Here is a 17,802-nt window from a genome sequence, read left to right as displayed (position 1 = left end):
TATGAGAAATTGGTTGGAAACTTTCCTCATGTCAGCACGTTGCAGGTGTCACCACCGGCGCCAACCTTGTGTGAATGCTCTGAAAAGACAATAATTTGCATATCTTCTTCCTGTCGGTTAAATTTCGCGTCTGTAGCGCGTCATCTTCGTGCTGTATCAATTTTAATGACCAGTACTGTATCCTGCCCCAAGTCACTCTCCCTAGGCCCGACAAGATGCCTCCTGAGACGCGGCAAAGTAGGAGTAGGCAAAATGCAACAGGGAGTAACAATGTTAATGTGCTAATAGTAAACTGCAGGAGCGTCTATAGAAAGGTCCCAGAACTGCTCTCATTAATAAACGGTCACAACGCCCGTTAGTACTAGGGACATAAAGTTGGCTGAAACCAGACGTAAACAGTAATGAAATCCTAAACTCAGATTGGAATGTATACCGCAGAGACTGGCTGGACAGTGAAGGGGGAGGCGTGTTTATAGCGATAAGAAGTGCAATAGTATCGAAGGAAATGGATGGAGATCCTAAATGTGAAATAATTTTGGTGAAGGTCACGGTTTAAGCAGGCTCAGTCATGGTAATTGGATGTCTCTATAGGCCCCCTGGTTCAGCAGCTGTTGTGGCTGAGCACCTGAAAGATAATTTGGAAAATATTTCGAGTAGATTTCCCCACCATGTTATAGTTCTGGGTGGAGATTTTAATTTGCCGGATATAGACTGGGAGACTCAAACGTTCATAACGGGTGGCAGGTACAAAGAAACCAGTGAATTTTTTTTAAGTGCTTTATCTGAAAACTACCTTAAGCAGTTAAACAGAGAACCGACTCGTGGCGATAACATATTAGACCTTATGGTGGCAAACAGTCCCGAACTATTTGAAACAGTTAACGCAGAACAGGGAATCAGCGATCATAAAGCGGTTACTGCATCGATAATTTCAGCCGTAAATAGAAATATTAAAAATGTAGGAAGATTTTTCTGTTTAGCAAAAGTGACAAAAAGCAGATTACAGAGTACCTGACGCCTCAACACAAAAGTTTTGTCTCAAGTACAGATAGTGTTGAGGATCAGTGGACAAAGTTCAAAACCATCGTACAATATGCGTTAGATGAGTATGTGCCAAGCAAGATCGTACGAGATGGAAAAGAGCCACCGTGGTACAACAACCGAGTTAGAAAACTGCTGCGGAAGCAAAGGGAACTTCACAGCAAACATAAACATAGCCAAAGCCTTGCAGACAAGCAAAAATTACGCGAAACGAAATGTAGTGTGAGGAGGGCTATGCGAGAGGCGTTGAATTAATTCGAAAGTAAAGTTCTATGTACTGACTTGGCAGAAAATCCTAAGAAATTTTGGTCTTATGTCAAAGTGGTAGGTGGTTCAAAACAAAATGTCCTGACACTCTGTGACCAAAATGGTACTGAAACAGAGAACGACAGACTAAAGGTCGAAATACTAAATGTCTTTTTCCAAAGCTGTTTCACAGAGGAAGACTGCACTGTAGTTCCTTCTCTAGATTGTCGCACAGATGACAAAATGGTAGATATCGAAATAGATGACAGAGGGATAGAGAAACAATTAAAATCGCTCAAAAGAGAAAAGGCCGCCCGACCTAATGGGATACCAGTTCGATTTTACACAGAGTACGCGATGGAACTTGTCCCCCTTCTCCCTTCTTGCAGCGGTGCACCGTAGGTCTCTAGAAGAGCGTAGTGTTCCAAAGGATTGGAAAAGGGCACAGGTCATCCCCGTTTTCAAGAAAGGACGTCGAACAGATGTGCAGAACTATAGACCTATATCTCTAACGTCGATCAGTTGTAGAATTTTGGAACAAGTATTATGTTCGAGTATAATGACTTTTCTGGAGACTAGAAATCTACTCTGTAGGAATCAGCATTGGGTTCGAAAAAGACGGTCGTGTGAAACCCAGCTCGCGCTATTCGTCCACGAGACTCAGAGGGCCACAGACACGGGTTCACAGGTAGATGCCGTGTTTCTTGACTTCCGCAAGGCGTTCGATACAGTTCCCCACAGTCGTTTAATGAACAAAGTAAGAGCATATGGACTATCAGACCAATTGTGTGATTGGATTGAAGACTTCCTAGATAACAGAAAGCAGCATGTCATTCTCAATGGAGAGAAGTCTTCAGAAGTAAGAGTGATTTCAGGTGTGCCGCAGGGGAGTGTCATAGGACCGTTGCTATTCACAATATACATAAATGACCTTGTAGATGACATCGGAAGTTCACTGAGGCTTTTTGCAGATGATGCTGTGGTGTATCGAGAGGTTGTAACAATGGAAAATTGTACTGAAATGCAGGAGGATCTGCAGCGAATTGACGCATGGTGCAGGGAATGTCAATTGAATCTCAATGTAGACAAGTGTAATGTGCTGCGAATACATAGAAAGATAGATCCCTTATCATTTAGCTACAAAATAGCAGGTCAGCAACTGGAAGCAGTTAGTTCCATAAATTATCTGGGAGTACGCATTCGGAGTGATTTAAAATGGAATGATCATATAAAGTTGATCGTCGGTAAAGCAGATGCCAGACTGAGATTCATTGGAAGAACTCTAAGGAAATGCAATCCCAAAACAAAGGAAGTACGTTACAGTACGCTTGTTCGCCCACTGCTTGAATACTGCTTAGCAGTGTGGGATCCGTGCCAGATAGAGTTGATAGAAGAGATAGAGAAGATCCAACGGAGAGCAGCGCGCTTCGTTACGGGATCATTTAGTAATCGCGAAAGCGTTACGGAGATGATAGACAAACTCCAGTGGAAGACACTGCAGGAGAGACGCTCAGTAGCTCGGTACGGGCTTTTGTTAAAGTTTCGAGAACATACCTCCACCGAGGAGTCAAGCAGTATACTGCTCCCTCCTACCTATATCTCGCGAAGAGACCATGAGGATCAAATCAGAGAGATTAGAGCCCACACAGAAGCATACCGACAATCCTTCTTTCCATGAACAAATACAAGACTGGAATAGAAGGGAGAACCGATAGAGGTACTGAGGGTACCCTCCGCCTTGCGGAGTATGGATGTAGATGTAGATGTATCCAACATTAATTTTAAAATCATGATTTCCGTTCCTGATAACTGCTCAAACAGGATGCAAATAGCATTCCTTCATTTTCCATAAAGGGAACGAACAAATGAAGGATTCGGAAGGGATCCTATTTAATAGGCTCTAAATCTTCACTTGTTAAGAAATTTCCTTTTAATTCCCATAGGTTTGTCTGAAACAGCAATGGAAAATATCTGAATTCTCTTCTGGTCTGCTTTCATCCAGCACGCCACTTGAAATAAAATAAAGTGAAGCGTAAAAACGATTTATTCGTTCGTTTGTGATACAAGGTATGTTGGACATTTCCAGAGCATGTTAGTAAACTGAACCCTAAAGAAACAATATATCTCATACTTTTTACTTTTTAAAACTGATTATTTTACTCGTAGTTACTTTTCATGTTCTGTAACTGTACTGCTTCTTTCAATGTCACAAGCTCTGTAATTCTGTCAGAAAGGAAGTTCCGGCACTTTCCAGTCTTTCTTTTTCTCTTCTTAATTTTCTTTGGTAATATTTTTCCTTCGTAGCGGTAAGGTTGCTTCTTGGGAATTTCGTCATATGCCCCGAACTGCGTTGTATTTTCCTTCAGTTCATTCCTGTTTCCTTAACCGCTGTTTGTGCGGCTTTTGTCGGCAAGAATTCCTTTCACTCTGCGAAAAGCCGCAGTTTGTCTTCCGTATCTTTTATTCTTCTGCTGGTCTCTTATGGTTTTAGGACTCAGTTTCAGCTTTTACTATTTTATTTTTGTACCTCCCTCTTTTCTTTTTGTTTCTTGACTGTTCTCGTGACTTGGAGGTCACGTCTTGGACGGCAAAATCACTCGTTTTCTTGTACAGTGTCTAGCACATCACTACTCCCATTGCGATCGAATAGCAACTACATAGAAGGACAGCTGTTTTATCGCCGAAGGGACAACTGAAACAGAATTTCAGCAGTTGATTGCATGTACTGAGGTCACACTCCGCAACACACATATCTATAACCTAACTAATTATGGTAAAGTTTAGTTATTTCAGATGACTACAGTTATTGTACACTTAAGCATGTACACTCATGCTCAAAAGTATCCAAACGACCTGAATTGCATTTCGCCTGATTCGCATGCAACCCACATAACGCAGCTGTCTAGCAGCTCCTCTAATCGCTCCTTGGTACAGTCGTTTGACAACTGAAAATGGTTCCAAGTCACCACTAGAAAACACTGCTCTGTATCTCAATAACTCAAGATGTAAAGTAATACTGCGATACTACAAATATCAGGGAACACCTTATCACAGGTAAGACTGTCCTTAAGGTTTGTAAGATCATATTTATTACAATAAATGACATACCTAAAATGTTACCACTCTCATTATTACGTCAGATAAGTAAAGCAAGAAGTTAGTTCGTCGTATTCATAATTTCCTCTTCAGAGTTACATACCGTACTTATTATTTAACACAAAATGATATTAAAAATTTAAACTATTCACGAGCAGTTAGTTGAGAATATGTATGAACCTCAAGTGACACGACGAACCGTCTCGTTCTGCATATGGATTCAAACCCAGGTCATGCAGACTAAACAAAGACTTCGTGACTGACGGAAACTAACAGTCATTCCTGATTAGGCATACAGAGAGTGATATACCTCGATTTTAGAAAGTATCAGTTAGCAAATTTCAACGTTAAATTACATAACTCAAACATTTTTTCACGCACGCGAATTTCTATCCAGCACCTATTGTCCCTGTTAACGAACTACGAGAGATGTTAAATATTGCTTCTTAACAAGTAACTTACTTGAAATGCCGTGATGTAAAGCTTTGTGTTGGACAGGGATTCGAACCCAGAACCTAATAAAATAGATATCGAAGCACAATCAACTGTGACATATCGAAATTTCTCGGCAGTAGCTTGATGTTTTAACTGAAATGCCGAGACGAAACATTAATTTTTTCCTTTCCAGGACTCCAACCCGGTACCTATCGCTGTTATATTCTAGAAAAAACAAACGTTAAATATGGGTTTGTTGCACCAGCAGCGACATGCGAGCGTTTTTTAACTAGAAATAATATGATGAAGAGTTCAGTACTGATTGGGAATAGAGCTCCAAACATATCGTTGTTGACCATACACAAAGAGACGTCAGCTACCGAATTTTTCTCCACCAGCAGCTATGAATAACAACTTGAACTTACAGTGATCTCTCAAATAGTTCAGTTCTTACTGGGTGTCAAAAACGTCAAATATCGTTAGTGTTGACAACGAATGAAAATACATTAAAAATCGAAATTATTATTCACAACCACATAGGTGTTCTCATGCTAGAGCTTGATAATACATAATGAAATCTTTAGTGCCGGTCGAGGATTCGAACCCATTCACGCGCAATATGTGGAGATGTTGAGTAATCTGCAGATTTGAACAAACAACAAATTGTAGCGGAGCTGTAATGTCACGAAGGGAACAAATGCTGCGTTAAGGGCGGCCTGAGTTGCATTCCCAGTTCAGAACCAATTTTATCGACATACAGAAGCTCAGATAAAAGATGGAATAAGTGTCCTGTGAGCCTACATAGCGTTTGTTCCGTCACCAGAAATAAATAACTAGCATAAGAATGGTTACTGATGATAGAGTTTCTACATATCGCCATTCCAGACTTTATTGTGGCTCAACCTAACGTCTACTTGGTAGAGAAGTAATATCATTTTTAATGTGACTTTCAGACCACAATGCCATTATATCTTCTTCACTTGGTGTGGCCAGAAGAGAATGGAATCTGTGTCTCCATATCTAAAATCATTGACCGAAGCTGGAATCGAAACCAGACCCCAGATATATGAACCTATCACCAGCTCAACAGACCACCAAATACTCTTCTCTTTGGCTCGTTGTCTGTTATAACGCCGTTGCGCCACACTGGATGGGAATTCTGACATACACTCCTGGAAATTGAAATAAGAACACCGTGAATTCATTGTCCCAGGAAGGGGAAAATTTATTGACACATTCCTGGGGTCAGATACATCACATGATCACACTGACAGAACCACAGGCACATAGACACAGGCAACAGAGCATGCACAATGTTGGCACTAGTACAGTGTATATCCACCTTTCGCAGCAATGCAGGCTGCTATTCTCCCATGGAGACGATCGTAGAGATGCTGGATGTAGTCCTGTGGAACGGCTTGCCATGCCATTTCCACCTGGCGCCTCAGTTGGACCAGCGTTCGTGCTGGACGTGCAGACCGCGTGAGACGACGCTTCATCCAGTCCCAAACATGCTCCATGGGGGACAGATCCGGAGATCTTGCTGGCCAGGGTAGTTGACTTACACCTTCTAGAGCACGTTGGGTGGCACGGGATACATGCGGACGTGCATTGTCCTGTTGGAACAGCAAGTTCCCTTGCCGGTCTAGGAATGGTGGAACGATGGGTTCGATGACGGTTTGGATGTACCGTGCACTATTCAGTGTCCCCTCGACGATCACCAGTGGTGTACGGCCAGTGTAGGAGATCGCTCCCCACACCATGATGCCGGGTGTTGGCCCTGTGTGCCTCGGTCGCATGCAGTCCTGATTGTGGCGCTCACCTGCACGGCGCCAAACACGCTTACGACCATCATTGGCACCAAGGCAGAAGCGACTCTCATCGCTGAAGACGACACGTCTCCATTCGTCCCTCCATTCACGCCTGTCGCGACACCACTGGAGGCGGGCTGCACGATGTTGGGGTGTGAGCGAAAGACGGCCTAACGGTGTGCGGGACCGTAGCCCAGCTTCATGGAGACGGTTGCGAATGGTCCTCGCCGATACCCCAGGAGCAACAGTGTCCCTAATTTACTGGGAAGTGGCGGTGCGGTCCCCTACGGCACTGCGTAGGATCCTACGGTCTTGGCGTGCATCCGTGCGTCGCTGCGGTCCGGTCCCAGGTCGACGGGCACGTGCACCTTCCGCCGACCACTGGCGACAACATCGATGTACTGTGGAGACCTCACGCCCCACGTGTTGAGCAATTCGGCGGTACGTCCACCCGGCCTCCCGCATGCCCACTATACGCCCTCGCTCAAAGTCCGTCAACTGCACATACGGTTCACGTCCACGCTGTCGCGGCATGCTACCAGTGTTAAAGACTGCGATGGAGCTCCGTATGCCACGGCAAACTGGCTGACACTGACGGCGGCGGTGCACAAATGCTGCGCAGCTAGCGCCATTCGACGGCCAACACCGCGGGTCCTGGTGTGTCCGCTGTGCCGTGCGTGTGATCATTGCTTGTACAGCCGTCTCGCAGTGTCCGGAGCAAGTATGGTGGGTCTGACACACCGGTGTCAATGTGTTCTTTTTTCCATTTCCAGGAGTGTACATGCTCCCTGTAGTAATTTGCAGCATGTTCAGTAAATTCATATACTTGGTTGAGCGAATCACCATGAACTAGCTGCCTCGGCTACCCAACAGTGTAGGATGCAGAAATTGAAATAGGAAGTGTTCCTTTCCACTTGAGCTACTCTATTGCGCTATCTTCTCTGTTAAAAACATCGTGCAGTGCAAAGGAAAAGGTATAACTGTTTGTTTCTCATAAGTATTCACCTGGCCATATGCATTATCACACAGCGCTGTGGAATGCAAAAGTTCTGAAGGAATTGTTTTTGACTTCTGGAGCTGTTGTACTTATGTGTCAGCTGGTAGCGTAGTGGTATGTGTCGTGACCCATAGAAAAGATTTTGTGATATCTACTACATTTATTGCTACATTTTTTAAAACGTAATTCTGCTCTCTGCTTAAGTTATCAACGTAATGGAACTTGTAACATAATTCTCTTCACTTCTCAACCCAAAATATTCGCATGTGGGGAAGGGCTAACTTCTGCGGCATTTTATTCTTTTCAGGTTTAGTAGACAACCAGGCAGCAGATGCATCTCGAAACTTTTGTATTATGTATGGGTAGAGCGCATCGTGCCAAAATACGTCTGAAAAGTATTTTCTACATTAGCTGTCGTCTGGTATTGGCATTTTATTCTTCTTCAAACCTTGTTTGACAGCTTTAACTCAGAACAAGTTTTCTACATGCATGTAATCAATAGACCGCATGTGCATTTTCAGGCTGTTGTAGATAATATAAGATAATTCGCATATATCGTTGATGATTAATTTCTCTCTCATGTTTACTATTGTTTTAACAACACTAAAGGAAACCTTACGACAATTGTGAGCTGTATTATAAGAAATGTAATAAAACTACCCACAATAACCTTACGACGAAAGTCTGTTTTAATAAAACTGAGTATCTGTACACAAGCGTACCTCTATCGACACGAATTGGTAAAATACTACTCACTTAGATATTGACTGGGTCTGTGTTTAATTGGTATGCTGTGTCATACTCAAGAGGTATGCAAATGTGTCATTTCATAAATAAAGTTATGTATTGCTAGAAACCCAAAATTTGCTTGTCAGCAGCGGAAAGGGGCGTTACCTGATGTGCAGCATTGTAAGTTTTTCACAATTGCACTATGAGCCGAAAGTATTTGCGATTTCCACGTGCAACGACTTTCCTGGGCTGAAAACCGTAAATTTACAATCTTTTGTTACACCTCAAGCGATAATAACTCAGATTATTTAATGGAAATGACAGGTAAAATCAAGTGAACTTTGAGGCTTAATTCCGTGCACGCCTGGAAGTATCTCGTCGATCACAGAGTTGCCAAACATACATTGCCTTGTTGCCAAATCTCAGTTACAATACCAGCAGCAAGAAGACGAACCGATGTGATCCTACAGCTGGCTGGGAAGTGACCATACCTGGTGTCTCCAGTCGATTTTCTCAAACTAAGAAATTTGCTGAATTTGTGAAAATTTCAAAATGGCTTCACATCGAGCCTGTGATGCCTAGAAGAGTCTTTACATCCTGCTGACATGAGAATAGCATAATCTCCGCTTCAGAAGCTTCCTTCTACTTAACCATTTAATAGACTCGCGTTTTCTCCACCGTGACTAATTTTGTAAGCTAAGCCCATCATCTGTTACAGCACACTCCTGGGGCTGGGAAATGTGGCCACAAAGGTCTGCCTGAACGAACTATCATAGATGTAATGCGTGTGTTCAGGCATTTACTTTTAAGAGGCACAAACAGATTTACTTTACCTCTGGTAACATCAAGAGAAAGACGTTATAATCCAGAATCCCCATTAAACATCACTTTCCTTCATTACCAACTTGGCAGAGCCGGTTTACGTTGGGAAATGACATAGCGGAAGTCATGGTAAACAGAAATACAGCCGCCAGTAAACTTAGTTACATTAGAAAATTTTATTTTATTTGATGAACCGATAGCCACTTAAAGGAACAGGGCTCTTATTTTACTTGTACTTGCTTGAACTAGAGACGTTGAAAAATTTGGTGCTGGACTGTGATTCGAATTTGTATCTCCTCTTCCGAGCATCTGAATCTCTCGGAACAGTATAGTTCAATCATTTCGTTCCTTTTCTCAAGACTACAATCTTCTCTAGGTCTCCTCCAAAGGTAAGTATATGGGTTCGAATACTGATCCAGTACAAAAATATTCATAATTTCATTTCAAGACCTATCACGTGCACACCGGCCTGTTAGTGAAAATTAACGTGCATTTTTAATTTCCGTTCATGTGTTGGCAACAATCACAATAGGGGCCATTATTTCTGATCAAACACGCACACATCTTACTATTTGTCAGTAAACAACTGATACTTAAACTATATTCGTGGATGCACGGTATGTGTGCAGTTCGATTGTCGCTTAAGCACAAAAGTTTGTATCCTTATTTTAGATTCAAACTGTGGTGTCACCGCTAGACACCACACTTGCTAGGTGGTAACTTAAATCGGCCGCGGTCCTGTAGTACATGTCGGACCCTCGTGTCGCCACTGTGGGATCGCAAACCTAGCGCCACCACAAGGCAGGTCTCGAGAGACTGAGGAGACCTCGTCCCCAGTTGTACGGACAACATAGCTAGCGATTGGACGTGCTAAGCCTTGCTCTCAATTGCCGAGAGATAGACAGTAGAACAGCCCTCTGCTAAGTTAAATGGCGACCACCTAGCAAGGCGCCATTTGTATCAGTGCCTATAGCTTACTAATATTCAAGAGAGATGTATTCCCAGGACTAATTAAAAGTTAAGTAACCAGCATCTACGTACTTTTCTTCTTATTCATTTATAAGTCTCATGTTCCAGACTTCACGCCCGTCTGCGTTAGCATTGCGTGCTCTATCGGCTACAGCATTGTGTCTAGGCTGTATGGTCTAGACACAACATTATTGGCGACGAGGATGGGATGTTAAACAACTACAGAGTGTGCTGGGTAAAATTAATTATTATGCAAAGTTTGTGCGCAATGCTTCTTCCATTTCAGCTCCGCTTCATCGCTTACGCCGTAAAGGTGTTCCGTTCGTCTGGACGACGGAATGCGAACGCGCCTTTCGCCAGTTGAAATCGGCGTTACTTTCAAATACTTGCCTTACGCCATTCGATCCCCGAAAACCCCTTTTGTTGATGGTAGATGCATCGGATTTCGGGATCGGTGCTGTGCTTGCGCACAAAGCTGGCTCGCATGATCGCCCTATTGCCTTTGCGTCAAAATTGCTCTCCTCTGCGCAAAGAAATTATTCACAGATAGAGAAAGAAGCTTTAGCTCTCGTGTTTGGTGTTACAAAGTTTCACGATTTCTTGTATGGTCGTCACTTTACAATCATCACGGACCACAAACCGTTGACATCGCTTTTTCATCCGACCAAGCCTGTACCTCCACGTACAGCGCAGAAATTCATTCGCTGGTCACTTTTTCTCTCGCAGTACCGCTACGATATCTTGTATCGGTCCACTGCTAAGCACGGAAACGCTGATGCGTTGTCCCGTTTGCCTGTTGCTGAGGATAAAGCATTCGATTCTTCCGAACTTGCTTGCATGTTCATTGATTCGGAAACCGATGACGTGGTCGAATCGTTTCCGATTGATTTTCGTCGTGTAGCTACAGCCACAGCTGCTGACCCTGTCCTTGCTACTGTTTTGCGTTTTGTTGCTACGCAATGGCCCTTGTTAAACTCACGGATCGAGGATCCTTTGGTTCGCCGTTTTTTTGCTCACAAGGAGAGACTTTTTGTACGACGTGGTGTTTTGTTGTTGCGTTCTTATAATGATCAGTCCAGAGTCGTGGTCCCACGTTCGTTACAGTCCTCTGTCTTAAAGCTTCTCCACCAAGGACATTGGGGTATAGTGCGTACGAAACAACTTGCTCGTCAGCACTGTACTTGGTTCGGAATCGATACTGCGATTACGAATATGTGCTCCTCTTGCGTGGCGTGTGCCGAACAACAATCCGCGCCACCGCGGAAATTCTTTGCATGGCCGAAAGCCACTTCCCCTTGGCAACGTTTGCACATCGATTTTGCTGGTCCATTCTGGAATGCTCGATGGTTGGTTGTGGTCGATGCTTTCAGTAATTTTCCTTTTGTTGTCCGGATGTCTTCCACGACGTCTTCTGCCACAATCCAAGCCTTGTCTGCTATCTTTTGCATTGAAGGTCTTCCGCAGACTATTGTTTCCGACAATGGCCCACAATTCATGTCCGCAGAATTTCAGTCCTTCTGCGAGGCCAATGGTATTCAACATCTGACATCCGCGCCGTTTTCGCCTCAGTCAAACGGTGCCGCTGAACGATTGGTCCGGACTTTCAAGTCACAGATGTTGAAATTGAAAGAGTCGCATTCTCGGGAGGACGCTTTGTTGCTCTTTTTGTCTTCGTATCGCTCTCAGCCCCGCGATGGTCGCTCGCCGGCTGAATTGCTCCATGGTCGTTCTCATCGCACCTTGATGTCTTTGCTGCATCCGCCACATCAGGTTCCTGTGCAGCGGCAGACTCCTGCTTTTGCTCCTGGCGACGTTGTCTATTATCGCACCTATCGCGGTTCACGGCGTTGGCTCGCAGGGCGCATTCTTCGCTGCCTCGGCCGCGCGATGTATTTGGTTTTGGGGGCCTCTGGTGAGGTGCGTCGGCATCTCAATCAGCTGCGCCTCTGTCGTCGCCTGGGTTCTGCCGCTCCCCGTCTGCTTTCAGCGACGGAGCCGTCCGGTCAGCGCCTTGGGGACCCATCTACTGGCTCGTCTCATCCCCAGGTGTTACCGACGCTGCCTTCCCTTTTGCCTCATGGCGTCGCGCCGCCGCCGCAGCCGCCGCCGGCGCCGCCCGCAGTGGACGCTTCGCTGCGACCGCCCGGCGCCTCCCAGGGTCACACGCCGCCTCTCGCTTCCCGTGACCAGCCGTCCTCCGCCATGGACCTCTTGCCCGCTCCGGACCCGATGTCGTCATCGCGCGTCGGATTCCCCGACGCAATGGAGGTCGACCCTTCGGCCCCTCCTGTCTCATTACATGCGCATACGCCGCATGTTGACGTGCACCCTGGACTAGGTTTTCAGGCGTTTCCTAGCTCCCCTCGGACCGAATGGCCGGGTGCGGGTGGCACAGCCTCGCCTGTTGTTAGGCTCCCCACCTCATCGCATACGTCAACATGCGGTCCTCCCCACGGCGGGCGGAAGCCTTATCTCACGACTGTTCGCCGATTTGCGGGGGAGGAATGTGGTGTCACCGCTAGACACCACACTTGCTAGGTGGTAACTTAAATCGGCCGCGGTCCTGTAGTACATGTCGGACCCGCGTGTCGCCACTGTGGGATCGCAAACCTAGCGCCACCACAAGGCAGGTCTCGAGAGACTGAGGAGACCTCGTCCCCAGTTGTACGGACAACATAGCTAGCGATTGGACGTGCTAAGCCTTGCTCTCAATTGCTGAGAGATAGACAGTAGAACAGCCCTCTGCTAAGTTAAATGGCGACCACCTAGCAAGGCGCCATTTGTATCAGTGCCTATAGCTTACTAATATTCAAGAGAGATGTATTCCCAGGACTAATTAAAAGTTAAGTAACCAGCATCTACATACTTTTCTTCTTATTCATTTATAAGTCTCATGTTCCAGACTTCACGCCCGTCTGCGTTAGCATTGCGTGCCCTATCGGCTACAGCATTGTGTCTAGGCTGTATGGTCTAGACACAACACAAACACCTAGCAGCCGGTAAGAAAAACTGATAAGTAACATTCGATTTTCTTAGTTAACAATCCGATTACGTGTTGGGTTCCTATCTCCGTCACAGAACTTCATATCTTGCACTTCATCTTTAAATACATGCACACTTTGTTACTTCAGAATATAGGTATATCAGACATCTTTCGTGGTTAGTTAACAGGGACGAAAGGGTCTTGATAGAAGTCACGGTTTATTTAAAAAACTGTCGTCTTTTATTTTCAAGTTTAGATTAGGTTTATTGGCAAACATTTCAGCAATTCATGACTCTTCATGGCTAGTCATCAATATGATGTGATTAGATTAGATTACATTAGATTAATTCTTCTTTCTTAGATGTTGAACACGATATTTCGTAATGATGTGGAACGTGTCATTTTAATGAAAGCTGTTTTTACATACCATGATTCAATTTCTTTACAATTTTTTACCCTCTCCCTCTCTCATTCTTTTTGATTTCTCTCTCTCTGTCTCTCTCTTTCTCTCTCTCGCTCTGTTACACACACACACACACACACACACACATTCGACTATCGGCGAGGCACGAAAATGTCTGTGAATGAGTTTCTTAGTTTTAAGTGCACTTACGAAAGAAGTATAAAAATAACTATGAGATTTACTGATTTAGAATACTTAGTTTGCAGTCAGTTCTGAGTATTATAAGCAACTACGCTCCAGTCCCTCAATCTAGTTACAGAAATGCGAATCAGACGCATTACGTATTCCATGCCATAGCAGCTGCGACTTGGAGACACCAGCTATGGTCACTTCCTAGCCCGCTGTAGAATCACATCGGTTCGTCTTCTTCCTGCTGGTACTGTAACTGAGATTTGGCAACAAGGCAATGTATGTTTGGCAACTCTGTGATCTACGAGTTACTTCCTGGTGTGCACGGAATGAAGCCTCAAAGTTCACTTGATTTTACCTGTCATTTCCATTCAATAATCTGAGTTAGTATCGCTTGAGGTGTAACAAAAGATTGTAAATTTACGGTTTTCAGCCCAGGAAAGTCGTTGCACGTGGAAATCGCAAATAATCTCGTCCTTCAAATTGCGGTTTACGAGTTCTAACCACTATTGGTCTCGTAAGAGGAAGCTAAGACACATACTTCTTCGCCAGCTCTGTGGTAACGTGCTGCCTTGTGAAAAAGCGTCTGTTATGGTTCGCAGTTCCAGTCTCACTGAGTGTAGCGTTGTTACCCCTTCTGTGAAACAGCTATAAACAGTCAGATCAAAAATCGATAAGGGAATCGCAAGGAAATACTTTCGGCTCATATTGCAATTGTGAAAAACTTATAATGCTGCACAACAGGTAACGCCTCTTTCCGCTGCTGACAAGCAAATTTTGGGTTTCTAGCAATACATAACTTTATTTATGAAATGACACATTTGCATACCTCTTGAGTATGACACAGCATACCAATTAAACACAGACCCAAGTATTTTACCAATTCGTGTCGATAGAGGTACGCTTGTGTACAGATACTCAGTTTTATTAAAACAGACTCTCGTCGTAAGGTTATTGTGGGTAGTTTTATTACATTTCTTATAATACAGCTAACAATTTTCGTAAGGTTTCCTTTAGTGTTGTTCAAACAATAGTAAACATGAGAGAGAAATTAATCATCAACGATATATGCGAATTATTTGACATTATCTACAACAGCCTGAAAATGCACATGCGGTCTATTGATTACATGCATGTAGAAAACTTGTTCTGAGTTAAAGCTGTCAAACAAGGTTTGAAGAAGAATAAAATGCCACTACCAGACGACAGCTAATGTAGAAAATACTTTTCAGACGTATTTTGGCACGATGCGCTCTACCCATACATAATACAAAAGTTTCGAGATGCATCTGCTGCCTGGTTGTCTACTAAACCTGAAAAGAATAAAATGTCGCAGAAGTTAGCCCTTCCCCACATGCGACTATTTTGGGTTGAGAAGTGAAGAGAATTATGTTACAAGTTCCATTATGTTGATAACTTAAGCAGAGAGCAGAATTACGTTTTAAAAAATGTAGCAATAAACGTAGTAGATATCGCAAAATCTTTTCTATAGGTCACGACACATACCACTACGCTACCAGCTGACACATTAGTACAACAGCTCCAGAAGTCAAAAACAATTCCTTCAGAACTTTTGCATTCCACAGCGCTGTGTGACAATGCATACGGCCAGGTGAATACTTATGAGAAACAAACAGTTATACCTTTTCCTTTGCACTGCACGATGTTTTTAACAGAGAAGATAGCGCAATAGAGGAGCTCAAGTGGAAAGGAACACTTCCTATTTCAATTTCTGCATCCTACACTGTTGGCAGTTCTGTGTAGGTGGCGGTTACGTGATTTTATTTCACTGATTACATAATAGAGTCGAATGTATGCACTGGGTAGCCGAGGCAGCTAGTTCATGGTGATTCGGTCAACCAAGTATATGAATTTACTGAACATGCTGCAAATTACTACAGGGAGCATGTATGTCAGAATTCCAATCCAGTGTGGCGCAACAGCGTTATAACAGAAAACTAGCCAAAGAGTAGGGTATTTGGTGGTCTGTTGGGCTGGTGATAGGTTCATATATCTATAGTCTGGGTTCGATGCCAGCTTCGGTCAATGATTTTAGGTATGGAGAGACAGATTCCATTCTCTTCTGGCTACACCAAGTGAAGAAGATATAATGGCATTATGGTCTTATAAATCACTTTAAAAATGATATTACTTCTCTACTATGTAGACGTTAGGTTGAGCCACAATAAAGACTGGAATGGCGACATGTTGCAACTTTATCACCAGTAACCTTTCTCATACTAGTTATTTATTTCTAGTAACGAAACAAACGCTATGTAGGCTCACAGGACACTTATTCCATCTTTTATCTGAGCTTCTGTATGTCGATAAAATTGGTTCCGAACTGGGAATGCAACTCAGGCCGCCCTTAACGCGGAATTTGTTCCCTTCGTGACAATACAGCTCCGCTACAGTTTGTTGTTTGTTCAAAACTGCAGATTACTCAACATCACCACATATTGCGCGTGAATGGAATCGAATCCTGGCCCGGCACTAAAGATTTCGTTATGTATTATCAAGCTCTAGCATGAGAACACCTATCTGGTTGTGGATAATAATTTCGATTTTTAATGTATTTTCATTCGTTGTCAACACTAACGATATTTGACGTTTTTGACTCCCAGTAAGAACAGAACTATTTGAGAGATCACTGTAAGTTCAAGATGTTATTCCGAGCTGCTGGTGGAGAAAAATTCGGTAGCTGATGTCTCTTTGTAGTCAACAACGATATGTGTGGGACTCTATTCCCAGTCAGCACTGAACTCTTCGTCATATTATTTCTAGTTCAAACATGCTCACATGTCGCTGCTAGAGCAACAAACCCATATTTAACGTTTGTTTTTTCTAGAATATAAGAGCGATAGGTACCGGGTTGGAGTCCTGGGAAGGAAAAAATTAATGTTTCGTCTCGGCATTTCAGTTAAAACATCAAGCTACTGCCGAGAAATTTCGATATGTCACAGTTGATTGTGCTTCGATATCTATCTTATTAGGTTCTGGGTTCGAATCCCTGTCCAACACAAAGCTTTACATCACGGCATTTCAAGTACGTTACTTGTTAAGAAGCAATATTTAACATCTCTCGTAGTTCGTTAACAGGGACAATAGGTGCTGGGTAGGAATTCGCGTCCGTGAAAAAATGTTTGCGTTATGTAATTTAACGTTGATATTTGCTAACTGATACTTTCTAAAATCGAGGTATATCACTCTCTGTATGCCTAATCAGGAATGACTGTTAGTTTCCGTCAGTCACGAAGTCTTTGTTTAGTCTGCATGACCTGGGTTTGAATCCATATGCAGAACGAGACGGTTCGTCGTGTCACTTGAAGTTCATACATATTCTCAACTAGCTGCTCGTGAATAGTTTGAGTTTTTAATATCATTTTGTGTACGGTATGTTACTTTGAAGAGGAAATTATGAATACGACGAACTTGCTACGTGCATTACCTATTTGACGTAATAATGAGAGTGGTAACATTTGAGGTATGTCATTTATTGTAATAAATATGAGCGTACAAGCCTTAAGGACAGTCTTACCTGTGATAAAGTGATTCCGTGATATTTGTAGTATCGTAGTATTACCTTACATCTTGAGTTATTGCGATTCAGAGTAGTGTTTTCTAGTGTTGGCTTGTTGGAACCATTTTCAATAGTCAAACGACTGTACCAAGGAGCGATTAGAGAAGCTGCTAGACAGTTGCGTTATGTGGGTTGCATGCGAATCAGGCGAAATGCAATTCACGTCGTTCGGATACTTTTGAGCAGGACTTTACATACGTATACCTCTGTTAATAGACATAATGCATGTATGGATTTCTTTTATTTTCCAACTACAATGACTAAATAAGGCTGGAACGCATAGTTCCTTAAGTGATATTCAAACAGGACTGTACATAACCTGCTTATCTTGTCAGGGAGGATATAATTTTTCTCCACTAAATTGAGAACCCAGTGTCTTTGCAGTCTGACATTTTTGAGCTTCATTTGCTATAAATACTTTTGAGTGGCTTTCTGGGTTCTACAGTATTAGCCTAACAAGCCAGATGGTTTATATTCCGTTGAGCCTAATTCCTCTAGAAT

This window comes from Schistocerca nitens, chromosome 7, assembly GCF_023898315.1.
Source record: "Schistocerca nitens isolate TAMUIC-IGC-003100 chromosome 7, iqSchNite1.1, whole genome shotgun sequence".
Lineage (NCBI taxonomy): Eukaryota > Metazoa > Arthropoda > Insecta > Orthoptera > Acrididae > Schistocerca > Schistocerca nitens.
The sequence above is the reverse complement of the archived record's forward strand: the minus strand, read 5'-3'. Positions refer to the sequence as shown.